Source organism: Bombus huntii, chromosome 4 (assembly GCF_024542735.1).
Source record: "Bombus huntii isolate Logan2020A chromosome 4, iyBomHunt1.1, whole genome shotgun sequence".
Classification (NCBI taxonomy): Eukaryota; Metazoa; Arthropoda; class Insecta; order Hymenoptera; family Apidae; genus Bombus; species Bombus huntii.
Window position 1 is genome coordinate 1,889,769 of NC_066241.1, and position 15,340 is coordinate 1,905,108.

Consider the following 15,340-nt stretch of genomic DNA (forward strand, 5'->3'; position numbering starts at 1 on the left):
ATAACTTTAACATAGTAATGACCTTGACCATATCAAAAAATTATCGAAATCGGAGGTGGCTCCCTTTTTGTGAATATTTACCAGTATCTTGCTGCAATCGGAAAGTATAAAGTGTGTCAGTTCATTTTTAATTTAATCTTATTGTTAATGACCTGCATACATTCCTACTGTATTATTCATAACTTCGTAATAGCGCATTTTTTATCAATAATATACAAAAGTGATACTTCGAACTGTTTGATTCTACATTCTACATCAATGCATTACTCAGTCGCCGACAATAAGTGGCATGTCAGCGAACGTAATGGCTATTATATCCTATTAATAGGCCATTACATAGGCACACTTGGATTTCATGAATGTGATTAATGGAGAGAAATGAACGCTAAGCTAACTGAACATCGATCCTTGCATATAATGTTCATGTTGTCGCGTTAACAAATGACCATTATTTATTGTGTCCTATAAACAGTTAACTGTCATATTTAGGTCGTTTACATTAATACGTCCTACAAATTTCATCTCATATTTCACCATGACCAGTAGAATTACGTGGTAACAAAAGATAGCTTGAAATTACTTTGTCGATATTCAAAGGAAGACAAATCCGTCAGTTTTTCAACATTCAAATTCCTCTCATATTGTTTTAATTATTTTTAAAATAAGTGATACGGATTTTCGGAAGCTCTACATTTTGTACATTCGCTGTTTTCTCCGCACAGCTAAATATTGTTTTACAGAGTATTAAACGTTGTGCTTTGTAATAATTACCTTTCATATACAATGTACAATACACATCGCGGGCCGAAAGAATAATAGCACAACTACAAGGTTGTCAATTTTGAATTAAGTGCATTATTGGTCTCTGAAATCGAAATACCCACTCGATCTTTCTAATATAACAATTACATAATTGTAAAAATGTGGCTCATTTTCACATTTTATCAATTTGATAATACATTAATTATAGTATTATAATAATTATTTATTATATTAATCTCTATTATAATTATTTTAATCACGATATTTCGAAATATATTACTTTCCCAATGTTCATCGACATGTAATACACTAGACTGCAACATTAAATACAGACGAAAGGAAGCGATCGGATTTTCACTGATCGTACTAGTACAAATCAAATCGATGGGTATAATGCGAAATGCGCTTTGTTAGAAACGATTCGTTTGAGACGCAACCAGCTTTTATACGATACATATAAACCTGAAACCGTTTGAGAATAAAAGCCGGAGACGTATGCTAGCTGCGACTAAAGCGGATCCTCGATACGATGCGTTGCACAAACCAGTTGGCCGGAATAAACGTAGTGATCATAGGTTGGCGGATCGCCAAAGCACCTATCCGCGTAAGCATTCGTCTTTTCATCGCGACGCACCTCGATTGAACCGAACAGATTGATGCGCGGCTTAAAACACGTTGACGACTGATCTGGATGATTTGAATGCCCCTAATGTGTAGCATGATTGAAATTTTCACGACCCAAATCGCTGCCAAACGGCTGCCAGTTGTTTCGATCGTTGTGTTATCGTCGAGTGATATGCGTGGACAAAAATAAAGCTCCAACGCAACGGCTCCGTAAATTCTATTCAGAGCTCGCGCTGAATAGCAAAACTCTGGAAAACGCGTTGAATAATTGAATTAAGATTTATTTATATCTAGCAGAGAATAGTTCTTTTACAGAAATTACCTATCAAAAACGATAGAACGTAATCGATAAAATGAATACATCACGGAATTCACATTTTGCATCGAACATACCTCGAAACATATTAATATTTGACATTCTGCAGAGTTTAACTGCTATAAAATACATATTAACGTTGATCACATTAACATTTCCGTTGTCTCTGTTGTTCTACAACGATTATCCCTATTATCTATTCGATAAAAAAGGTAATAATGTATCTTTACAGTATACTGAAAAGCATTATACATATCGTTTGGTTGACGAAAGCAGAGAGCTAAGAGATTATCTTGATAAACGGATTCTCCAAGTAAATACAGTGGCCTCGTCGAAACGTTTTCAGGCACCCTATAAATTCTAATTTAAAATCAGTGTCGCAACAAAAGGTCCTCGAAAGCGGCACACCATTTCTCAGAGTGTTCCTCGCATAGCTCATTCGTTTTATCGTCTTGAACGGCACGAGCGTCACTCTGACACCGTGATAAACAGCCGCTTCTGTCGTAAGTCAAGTCACCGTAAAATCTTGGGCATTACTTGTCGTGGTGTTTACTAAGTCAGAATGACTTGACAAGGTGAATATAGTTAGCGCTAGATCTTCGTCGCTGGTTCGCTTATTCGGCATCCAGTGACATTTATCATCGTTCCAAGCTGTGACTCAAAAGATTGAATAATTACGACATTTATACATACGATTTAACAAATATCACCAATGTAAAACGATTCTACCGGTTCGAATAACGTACTCGTATAGCGTCCTACAGAAATTCTTTGCTACTAGATAGACATGTAATAAAATAAATGGTTATCCTTTTAGCTCGTTATTTATTATAATACGTATATAATATTTCGGAACTTTATACGAATTCAATGATAACCGAAAATTAAGTATAAATTCTAAACATGATAATATATGTATACATATAAAAAAACTTGACATCAATTGTAGTGAATCAGTAAATAAAATACACAGACGTATCTATCCGCGAGAAACATTCCTGTAGTCAAATAGCGAGAACCTAACGACGCGACGCCAAGATACCATAAAATTTTGAAAACGCATAGCTTCGATGAAATCGCAAAGTTCACGTGCGTAACCCTCGGCTGAGGTTAATCCGACGGTAACGTCGCGACGCCGGGCTAATGGCATGCACGACGTCGCCAACATTTTCAGCCAACCAGTCGTCGAGCATCCGTTCTGTCTAACGACAAGAAGAAGGGGAGGCGCATTGCTGCTATCGCGGCTCGTTCGAGTGATGAAGTGAGTGCAGAGTGAGGCCTATTTTTGTGCTCACCGACAAACAGCCTCGTAGATCTCGTGACACATCGTTAGAGCACCACGAAAATATCTTCCACGCGGACGAAAAGTGTTGCGGCATATCCAGCTATCGGCTACTACGTTTATTCCAAGGGATTACCAGCTGCCTTCCTTCGAGGCAACCGTACGCATCGTTTCAACCATTCAAACGGATGCGATGCAGCATACTTTCATTATTTAATGATAATTCATATCGTTGTAGATGTACAATATTTATTACTTTCATTAGGAAGTACGCGTTTCCGAATACTATATATTTAAATTATATTTGAAGACTAGAGTCACGATTTCATATTTAGTTCGCTTACTTTTAAAAATACACGTAATATATGCAGGGTGTTTAACAGGCATAATTGTACGTGAAAAAACAAGTTCAGAATATAGAATAAAATATTTTCACACCTCGCTTCATTTTCGAGAAAATCGAGTTTGAAACAAATTTCTCTGTTTAGGGCTTCATTTATAAGAAAATAAAGCTTACACATTTCGATTGAGAACTGCCCTGGTATGCAGGCACGATAAGTTCTCAAATTTATTTTTATCAAATACACAACATCTCACAAATTCTACATTATTGTCTATTATTTATTTCTGTTCAATTCAGAATTAGCCAAGTTTAAGTCTATTTGACTACAAACTCGATTTTATCGAAAGCGAAAAATTCTATTCCATATTTTTGACTTATTTCTTCACGTAGAATCACCTTATTACCAATCATACGATTCCTGTGACACCCTGTATAATTTGAGACAATTAGATTAATTGTATTTACGAAGAAGAAACATGAATTTGAACATTTTCCGTTAATTAATGTACAGGAAGTGAGCTGAGACATAATTTGCCATAGTAATTGAATTTCATTTTCTTCCAAAAACTATGTTGCGAAAGATATTCACATGACTATAACATTTGAAAGTAGTCGCAAGTAAAATTGAACACAGGACAATAATAAAACGTAAAATTAAAAATTTTAGTCAACGCAAGGAGTTTCAACAGGTCACGCACAAAACTGCTAACATATTGCATTACATTATTCCTCGTTATTTTTAAATTAATTGGCGCTCACCATCGGTATTAAATAAGACAAAGGAGGAAATAAATTCTATTATGTATCTAGATACTTCTGTGTCAACTAAATACATTCTCGTTTCTAACTCTAACCATCAGCCAGTCACGCATCGTTACTTACAGCGAATAAAATTAAGCTAACGATGTACTTCATCGTAAACTCTCTGGGTTATTAACTTTGGCTTGCCGTAGATTATATCGTGGAATTTATTTAGTACCGTTAATACACCACGAGGTCACGTATCAACTAAGTTGAAAAGGGAAAGAAAATCTGACAGGAAGTATAGCGAAGACTAGAAATATGTAGCATGTAGCATAATAAATTGTCATCCTTAGCAACCATAAGATTTACAACGATCTAACAATTTGTAGTGGTATACTATAAAAACATGCAAGCAAAACATTTATATATATAAATCACCGTTCGACCATAAGTTTAAAACAATATAAGTATATTTTATATATCTTCAGGAATATTACAAACCATAATACTTTAAAGCTTTGCATTTACCATTTGCAGTTACTATAATACGTAGTAGAAAAAGAAATCGAATTAATTGTAACTGAAAAATTGGTAATTACTTATACACTTTTTTATAAAAACAAGAGATTTTCAAGACAAATCGAAACAGACGTACCTCTTATACCTCTTATATCAGGCTTTCCACCATGTCCCCTCTTGACAGTTATTGCAACGTTTGAAGATACTTTACTCGATGAAATTATGGCAAGCAGCTGCGCGCTTTTTTCGATCATTTGGTTTCCAGGCTCAAAATTATTATGTACCATGTAGGCTTTACACTTACGATATAGGTATAACCTGCTGTCAGAGGAAGCCTTATATATGTACATTTTCCAGGACTAAGTGGCGGGGAACTAATGATAAACACGACTCTTCGCGGCTATAAGAGGAAATTAATGTTCCGGACGTAACGGTAAATGGAGTAGAAAGAAGACAAGAAACTGTGAGATAAATGATGCTTGATTTGTCGAAGAATGGTATTGCCTTTTACAAAAGCTTGACGAATCAGGTTTGTTGAAAGATTTCAAATTATCATTTAATCATTTCTCCGAACCAACAAATTGAGGTTTCTTTAAAGAAGAAGTAAAACATTGATTACATTTATATATATGTATATTCATTACTGTTAACAATATAATTTTAACTGTTAACATATATTACTATTGATAAGTAATTGATATTTTATTAATTATTATTATTAATGCATGCTTGTTTATTTGTATAAAAATTGATTACAACTGATTACATTGTTTACGAAATATCAAATAGTTATCAATTACAGCAATTCAACATAAGATAATTATTATATTTTATTTATTATTATATTATTATTTAATTATTATATTTTATTATTTAACATATGTTAATATTTAACATATTGCTTCTTTCTCTTAATGTTTGACGCTAATATCTATATAATTATTAAGTAATATGTCTTTAAGTGCATATTATTTAAAGAAAGTATTTATATAATTTAGCAACTAATAGTAAAATTATATTCCATGGAAAATTGAAATATACACGGATATGTTTTTATCTTTGCGACTTTATTGCATATGTTAAAGAATTAAAATAAATTATTAATAAAATACTTATATATTTACCCTCAGTAAATTATCGCAATACGTTTCTCTTACTTAATTAGCTACATTTTAATGTTATTACTGCATCATGTTAACTGTAATGATTTAAATATATCAGAGAGAAGATACTTATGTAAGCTGCAATATAAATACTTCTTTGTAAGCTTAATAATAATAGTAGTAATAGTGTTTAATCTATTCTTAACTTTCTTATATAAAGAAGATACTTAAACAAAACTATGCAGTGAATAAATCTATAAAGGTATCAAACGTAAAAGTTACATCGTATCTATTTCTGAAACAACACTTTACGTGTCAGAAGTCTTAAATAGAGGAAATAATAGCATAGAAAATGATCCGAGTTAATTAATGTGTCAGTTAGCAGCGATATACATAATTTCCCACAGAGACGTCACCAACGCAGTCAGAATTTATCAATCTGATGTAAATGAATTTCATTTGTCTTAGCATATTTTAGTTAAGAACACCATGTATAAAATTTAATAGTAAAACTACTGAACTAAACATTATAAATAAGTATTTATATATTCAAAGTTTCAAAAATATATAAGATAAAAGTTGAAATATGGACAATATAACGTATATATGCTCTAAGTTTCTTCATATGCTAATAAAATATGCGTATTGATTTAAAACATCTATATCGTTTCATAGGTAGACTACTACAAAATATATTTTATTTATAACTACTGCTACACAATTCTCTGCATCCTTTAACGAAAACAAATCTAAACCTCAAAAATTTGTTAGATTTATTCGTCATTCGTTTATTAAATTATTCGTCAGATTTCTATGTCTCACTCTGTATATGATCAACTTTATTTGCATTAGTTATCCAAAAATAGTTTGTTTACATAAATCATTATAACAATCAAATCTTTATGTAGATTATAAATATGACAGTTGTATCAATCTTGTAAACATTATTTTCAAAATTGTACATATATTTTGCAAACGTACGTTTCATTTGAGTATTGTAAATCTAAACTTCAATAATTATTGTTAGATTTCAATAAGGATGTTACGTGATTCTGATTGTCAAGGAGCTTTCAGAAAATTGAAAATGGTTGCAACTTGGAAGATGTGCAGCGAAACGAAATTTGAATTGATCGCCTCACCTCACGGAGAGTAAATGCGCAAGGAAGTGATTGCGAATGATGGACGGTCGGGTGCCGAGGGATGATAAAGTAGTAGCGTGTGGTAGAGCATATCGACGGGAAGCACCCCCATCTATCAGCCCCTTTCCACTTCACGGATAATCACCGGCTGCCAACCAAAGTCAGACTACAAGTAAGATCTTACAGCGTGATCTAAGTCTACTTTGGCCGATCTAAAAAGATTACATCGTGTTGTATCGAAGATGTTATCGCGTAAGAAAAATAGGAGATCGAATCAAAAGAATTTCTACTATCTCACAAATAACAAGTAATATTTTAGGAACGTAGATAAATGAAATTATCTTACAAGTATAACATATAGAAAGTGTTTACAGTTTTAAAACCCTATCATCCAACTCTATCAAGATATTCCATTAAAATATTAGATACTAAAATAAAGAATTAAAATATTTGTTTTCTGCAAGCCACTTTCATATCAAAAAGTTAATCTTTTTTATTAAGTTATCTTGTCATAAATATCTGTATGACTTATCTACATATAAAATAAAATATATGCTACGTTTTGGAAATGTATTGGTACATAGAAGCGATCGGATTGTATCTGAACACAGATGCAGTGTCATCCATCATCCTCGAAGGTGTGCATTCGCTTGTGCTTAGAGTATACGATCGCGTGGGGAAAGTGGGGAACATATACCGTTATGGTATGTACGTGAAATCCAAATGCTTTCAACACCACGGCAATATGCAGGAACCAAAAATAACAGTTATTTGTAAAAATTTTATGAGAAAGGTCATTGAGAAGAAAGTAATTTTTGTTTAAATGGAAGACAATGATCATTAAACCTTAAAGAAATATTTCAGATAATTAAATGATTAAAGAATATTAATTTTTTGATATTCTGATTTTAAATAACCATTCATTTTCTTGTTACTAACAACAATTATCAATATTGAAATTCTTTTAGTTGCCGATAGCTGTTGTTAACAACAGAATTTTTTTGCGACACTGATAACCATTGTCGATGATGAGACATTTCGGATTGTCATTTTGGTTACTTTTGATCACTGTCAACTTTCATTAATATTACTGACACTCGATCCGTAGAAGAACCGTACTAATTCTTATACTGCAGCTTTTTTTAATCTTGGTTATAACTTATGGTTGTATGTCACCTGGTCGTAGAGGGTAAAAGATAGAAAAATTTCATATCTGACATTGCTGCAACATCGAGTTGTACGTCTGATCCGGCAAAATTTCCATAAAAATGCTACTCGCATACAAACACCAATTTTTATCTCAACGTATATACGTACGTATGTACAAACCAAGTTTTTGTTTTCGCCGTGACACCTTCTAAAGTTATACGATTCTTTTATAATAATTTTCTTGCGTTCTAACAATTACCTTAGTACGCAGTAATTGCACATTTTAAATACCAAGTCAAACCAGCTTGGTTCAGAGCGTTTAACGTTTAACTGCAGATTGGTTCTTCTGACAAGAGGCTTTCCTGCACCTTGTCCAATTTTATGACTACGATAATAAGGTAAAAATAGCGGGCAACAATTTTTGAAAGGTATAAACATTAGAAAGCGCAAAGTTGATGTAACGTGGCCGATTGGATGAAGTACTCATTTCTTGGATGGCAGCAACTGAATTTACCGATCTTCTGCAGGGCTGAATTCTTAACGTCTACACGCCGGCTGTACGCGCGTACGTACATCGTGCCGCACCGCGCCGCGGCGTTGGTACGTAGAAACGGAGATCAGCATATGTCGCGTATTATTTACAATTGGCGGCGATTTATGTCTTTGCGCCGGATGAGGGCAGGCAAGCAGGCATGGGGAATGTAGAAAGAGAGAAAGAGAGTGACCAAGAGACAGGAAGAAAGAGAGGGAAAGGGAGAGGGTGATAGGGAGACAGGATAGAAAACGAGAGAGAGAACGCGGCCGCCTTGCCAGCCAATTCCCGGCGGCCCGCTATATTTACGAGGACCATAAAGTAGCGGGCACGGCCGCGTATATTGCCGCGTAAATATCAGCTTATGGAAATATAGAGCTCAATATCTGCCTGCCTGCCTGCCTACCTGCCTACCCAACGCGTTCCGCAGCTTTCCTTCCCTTTCCATTCAAGGACCATCCGATGTCGATGTCGGTGTCGGTGTCGGTGTCGGTGTCGGTGTCGGTGTCGGTGTCGGTGTCGGTGTATGTCGGGGTAGTTTTCGTTCAGCTCGTTGGTAATCGCATATCTTGCCTGGAAAAATTATTTTTACTTTCTCGACACCCCTCGTTGCGAAGCAACTTTGACGTGTTATGAAATTTACTTCTTTTTCCATCCTATGTCCCGGAAGATATAATTTTTTCTTTCTTAAGATCGTTGTTACGCCTATTGCGCAGTTCAACCTTCCGTTCCCATGTACTCCGATGTCTTTGTTATGTTCCTTTCTACACCTCTTACTATTCGTAAAGTTATAAAAGAAATCGTTCCTACCAAAAAGCATCGACAAATGTCAGGAACGTTTCAAATTATAGCTCCGTGTTTTCTGTAATAAAATATTGCAATTTTTTTTCTTTTAGGTGCGTCGTTATTGTCATATATGGACGAACATTCAGTTTATTATAGATTAGATTCGTTTATCAGCACTATAACACGAACTACGTGTATCTATATATGTTACTAACGTACTATTGATTCCTATTATCACTCATTTTTACACGTACGATCGTTGGCTGTTTGTAATAGGCTTGTACTTAACATCGGACAAATTAACTTATTACTTTCAGATATGTCTAATGTTATTCAACGGATACAACAGAACACAAGCAATTAATCAATGAAATCTCCAATCTAGCACTCATTAACATTAATTACCATTAACCACTGTCTATGTCAATGATTGTAAGCTCAACTTGCCGCTAACATAATCACCAAGCATTAAATCAGATAGATCTTTCTTCCAACACCTTTACTTACGTTTGAACACTTATATACGTACACTATACCCTAAACCCTGTAACTCGAAAAAGGGCTTTATCTATTTAAATTTATACATACATTCAAATGAATAATTATACGTGATTAATTCATGTAATTGTTAATGCTGTACAAAGAGGAATTTCATAGATAGGTGTTATCGAACGAAATATATACTGTTACGTACGTATTACTACTAAAAACGGGTATTATAAAACTTTTGATTCATTATTTCCTGGTATTTTTCATAGACATATGTTTGAAATTATCGAAGAAAGTTTCTTTGATTGACAGTGTTCTCGAAAGCTCTGCACGAACTGTCAAAGTAACGGAGCGATGCAACGAAGCGTGTGATTAATCCGTGAAATCTTCTAATCCCGAGGAAAGTGGATGGACGCGATGTAAGTGTAGTTTCAATCTAGCGAAAGAGCCGGTCAGGAGTCTATAGTCAGCAGAGGAGAACGCGACGAGAACGCCTGACGCTGGCTGACACCATTAGCGCAGCCATCCGTCACCATTAACACAGATGTCCGTGTGTTTCCGCGAACATCGCATTAATCACACCTATCCACATAAATTTCCGCCAGTCCGAGCCGAGCAACGAAACCCGAGCGCGTCCTGACACCTTAATGGATGATAAATCAGGAATTCATTAAGGGAGGGGACAGATGCAACGTATTTATTAAATCGAATTCGACGCCAGCAAATGGCTGTATTTTAATCTGTCCAGCGAATGTCTGCCAGCTAAGTCATAGCTGGCGATGTCGAGTCAGATTTCTTGTGTCGATTAAATTCACCAGTCATCCTGCTGTTACTTGCTTAATATTAGAATTTAAATAATTTTATTGGAAATTTATTCCACTTGCTGCATCGACTTCGAATTTAAATAAAAAAACAATCACTATATTTCGTCCTTTTAAACAAATTGAATAAGATAATTATATAACAGTTATAGCACATATCTTAAAAAAAAAAAAAAAGAAATAGAATTTTTGATTGCGATATTTTTAACGAACTGGAATTTTATCTGATATTATAATCTTACCATCTTTTTTCTGTTTTTATATTTGAAAGCGGGAAAACGAAACATAAACAACAATAAAAAATGTGTTTTACAAAACGATTTCTAGGTTCAAAATAAATATTAATTTCTCTAGTAAGTTACACAAAAATCAAATATTTCGAGATATTTGTGTATGAAACGAATAAAAACAGTGATACAATATTAAAAACTAATTTTTTTCTACATAGAAAGTTTGGATTATGAATCATCAATCTGTCTCTCGTATCCTTGTTAAATTTTTCTAATTATCACATTTTGCTATGAAATAATGTTAAAAAACAAAACATGTTAAGAAACAATCATATTTAAAGTAAAAAGTATTTAAAATGCATTTAATGTAGTGATATACCGTGACTACGTCCGTAAATTTAAATACTACATTTTAATACTATTTATCGGAAAGATTAAATCGCAACAAAAATCTTATAGCAACTTCTAGAAAAAACGGTTAGCTTTCATTAACTATTACCGAGTTCCTACCTTCTTAGAATTTCGATGAAAAGTCAGAAGTTTTCGTGTGTTTACGAGATCCTGTTGGTAATTAGTTAAAATTTATAGTATACTTTTGCACGCTGCGCGACTTCAGATGGATTTATCTTAAATGCCAATGCTAACAGATAAGTTTAGATCCGGTTAGCAATGGTTGCTGTTCCAAGCACTGTAATGCCGCATGGTTTTTGTCAGAAACAGCTGCTGGGCCTTCAGTGACTTGTGTCTATCCTATACGGGAAATTTTATATGATTTTCCCGATCTAACTATCTTATTCTTTAGAAACAACACATGTTCATGGAACTGTTTACTTTTAAAACAGGAAAAAGAATTTAATTGCGTGGCTGTCAATTAGATTAATGTAGAGGATACAAAATTGATTGAGCATAACTCCGATTTAATCTCACTTCATGGAAGGAAGGAAAGTTGTAGTGGTATAGACGGAGTTACATGGGTACAATGAGAAATCGAGAAATCCTTAGGATTGCGGTTTTGATTGAAACTCGGGCACATATTTCCCAAGTGTGTTGTCGCGTGTACCGTTTTAGCCACCGGTTTGCTGAAGGTGTAACGAGCAACCTCCCTTAGCGACTATCAAGCTTTACCCAAAATTAAACCTTACTGAACTTGAAACCCCAACAGTTATTATCGCACCGTTGCTCTTACTAAGTTCGTATGTACTATAAGTCTGCTTACACTAAATAATTTGCTTCTTCCATTTAAAACGCCTGCTGAATGTTTATTCAATTAATAATTCATTTTATAGTAGACTTTCATCATGCCCTGTACATTTCTCATAAAATAATACTACAAAGGTTAAAAGATTATTAAAATATCCCAAAGTGCACGTCGGAAAATTGGTATTCATGATGTCACAATTTTCTGTTTTATATAAAAAAAAATACAATACATATTTTAAAATACAAAATTGATAACTACAATACTTAAAATCTCTACGTTAATAGCTACGTTTTGCATTATATTTTTAATGTTTACAGAAGTTCATAATGGATAATTGTAAGAAGCGATAATATAGGTTAAAACAATAAGATTTACGTTCTTCCTGAAGATTTCAACACGCCCCTTTCACTTCGAGTGTTTCCGCGCCCCCCAGAGGCTTTCCTTAAAGTTGCCACTTTCACAAATGCTCCGCCCAACAATTATTGCTGACAGATAATGAATCGTTCAAGGAGAACTTATCGTTGATTTCTCTTAATTACCTTCACTACATTTGAAGATATTTTACAATTTGTCATTCAAGTCAAGACACTGAGACGAACAGTTACATTAACTGATTAACTTGAAGTAACACTTGAATTAATATTGAACTACCTAGAACTGTTTTTAAAGATTTTGTAAAATTAAGAGATGCAAAGCAAAAAATAAATAAATAACGTGAAGATCTAATCGTAAATATAATAAATAATTAATTAAAAACCATAAAAAATACCAAACTCCAAGGATTTTCACATTATTCCTTTCCTCTGTATCTTTATATAAAGTTAAATATTAGTGTGTTATTAACATGTTATTTTCTATCATAAACCCCAATTAGGGATAAATATTTAACAGAATAACGATTAAACGAGTGAGTGTAATGGCATTTTTCGATTATTTATTTTCCTTTTTGTTTTTTATAAATTCTGACTGCCGTTCACTAAAGTAACCATATATATTTTCCATATTTTTCGAAGCCAATAAATAAAATAAAAATTATAAGTTCTGAATATGTTATGCTCTAATATACCTTCATGCTAGCAATAAATATACATATCCCATTATACATATTGTATATATATATACAATATATATATACATACAATTACATACATGTATGTATGTATATATATATACATACAATTACAATAAATATATACATACATATTGTATATATATATACAAAAGATTATACATATATGTATATATTATTAATAATAACTACATAATTTATTTATTTGAAACAACTTAATTTATCTGTGTATATGTATATATATGAAATAAGAGATATAAATAAAGTTTTTGTGTATGATATGTATCTTACAATTACATAATTTGCGTTGTAAATGAAACGAGTTCCTTTAACGTAACGCGTTATATAAGGCTGAAATAGAAGAAAATGTTGAAAACGGCAAAATGCTGAAAGTTAGAATATCCGGATTTTAATTCGTCGGATGTGGAAGCATATCTATACAGAGGTCCATCCGGTACTATAATGACCTAGACGTATACAGGCTTGAACATAAATATGTTTACGCGGCGTAGGTGCCGACTGATTATAAAGGTTTAATATTGCTCCTCGGGCATTTGCAGTAAAGTAATGCAAGCCGCCGCGTAAGACGTACGAGGCTGACCGCGAGAATGGGAAAGATAGATGGTGAACAAACGACTAAGAGAGGAGGAGAGAAAGAATGAGAAGGAAAAAAGAAAGGAGCACGAAGCACGACCAGGTGAGTCGGACAACCGGTGGTAATGGAGCCAAGAGCCGACTGTAAATAATGCGGCTTATTGTTAAATCGCCGCGGTCCCAGCATCATTAACTCTATCGCAGATCTCCGTGGCGCAGCGGGTGTCGCGGTAACTCTTACCTCAAGTGGGTATGCGTGTTGCGAGTACAATGCCGGCTAATGATGCCTCGACGCCGGTATGTGGAGCGACCGACCGAACACACAACGACTCCGATGGAACCGCAAAAAGAGACCGAGCCACTATGGACGAAGACGGATGAACCACCAAGTCGAACGGGGATCGACGCGACTCAAGTCGACTCGAAGCGATGCGGTGCGACCAACGAGGAAACCGAACAGACAACGTGTCGCGGCTTAACACCCAGACAAAACAACACCGGATCAAGTTCGATGAACACGCAAAAATGTACAGCTTAACGTCGTATTAACCGCATAAATGAAAGACATACTTAATGATCGTTGATAAGGAAATGTCGACTTGTAACTTTGATAAAGTAAAGACTCTTGTACTTAAGTCCCAGAAAAAGATATATGTATATGCCATAGTGGACAAGTAGAATCGAAATTTTCGGTCAATGCGAAGGATTCCAAAATAACATGCAACAATAAAGCAAAAAATAGAGGAATAAAATCTTGGACATAAAGAGCAATCGCGTGAAATTAAAAAGACTAAAATTAAATCCAATTATAATCATTATTAACTGGTTAAATAATTAGGTTTGAAATAATGTCTCTTGCACGTAATAGCTAATTCAGACGTGCCCCCCTCGTGGTATGACCTTTTTACTTTAGAGTACTTTAGTTACTGGTCTTACATATTTCCGAATGCCAGAAAAAATACCTTAACACTAAAAAAATACCTACCGAAATACCTACTAAAGCATCTAAACTTTTTTTCTATGCATATTTGTTCTTCTAGTATAAATACTTACACATTATATAGTGTTGAATTTCAGTAAACCATATTTGTTTGATAATGATACTCAAATGTCGATGGAATGAATACTCTTTTATTGTGATAATTTGTCTTAAATAAATATCTTTTATTATTTAAATAGTAGACTTTTGTTTATTTTGTATTCCTTTCAATTTATTCAAATAATTTGTGTGGGCCACGGATTTCTATCTTATGTAATGTGAACGATTAATTCTAAGTAATAAAATGTTCGCTTTTATGCTACTATAATAACAAAAACAATAAACATTTAATTTTATTATTTTATTCAATATTTTCTTCCATTAATTACTGAAAAATTGAATAGACGTCTGTGGCTCGTACAGTCGTGGACTGTAAATAATTCCAACCCAAGTGGTTAAAAAAGTTAATTGCAAGTATATCAGTATCTTAATTATTAGACCAGCGATTAATAAAAGTATCGATTTCATTGGAACATCGATTAACGAAAAATTTTATGTATCCTCTTATAAAAAAAGAATTCTGAAAGAGGAACAGAAACGAAGAATTATTACATCCTTATTCAAATATTTTTATTTCTATTTACTGTTAATATTAATA

The 15,340-nt window shown here is 33.7% G+C and overlaps 1 long non-coding RNA gene across 4 annotated transcripts; it reads left to right on the forward strand.

Moving 5' to 3' along the window:
* Positions 1-2,843: 2,843 nt before the first annotated feature.
* Positions 2,844-14,884, forward strand: LOC126865298 (uncharacterized). Of its 4 annotated transcripts, XR_007689479.1 has the most exons (5): positions 2,861-3,144; positions 4,948-5,119; positions 6,768-7,004; positions 13,670-13,806; positions 13,908-14,884. It is a non-coding gene; the product is annotated as an uncharacterized LOC126865298 (long non-coding RNA). The 4 variants fall into 4 exon arrangements; XR_007689478.1 differs by lacking the exons at positions 13,670-13,806; positions 13,908-14,884 and adding an exon at positions 4,281-4,877 and having other exon boundaries at positions 2,844-3,144; positions 6,768-7,730; XR_007689480.1 differs by lacking the exons at positions 13,670-13,806; positions 13,908-14,884 and adding an exon at positions 8,318-10,795.
* Positions 14,885-15,340: the final 456 nt, after the last annotated feature.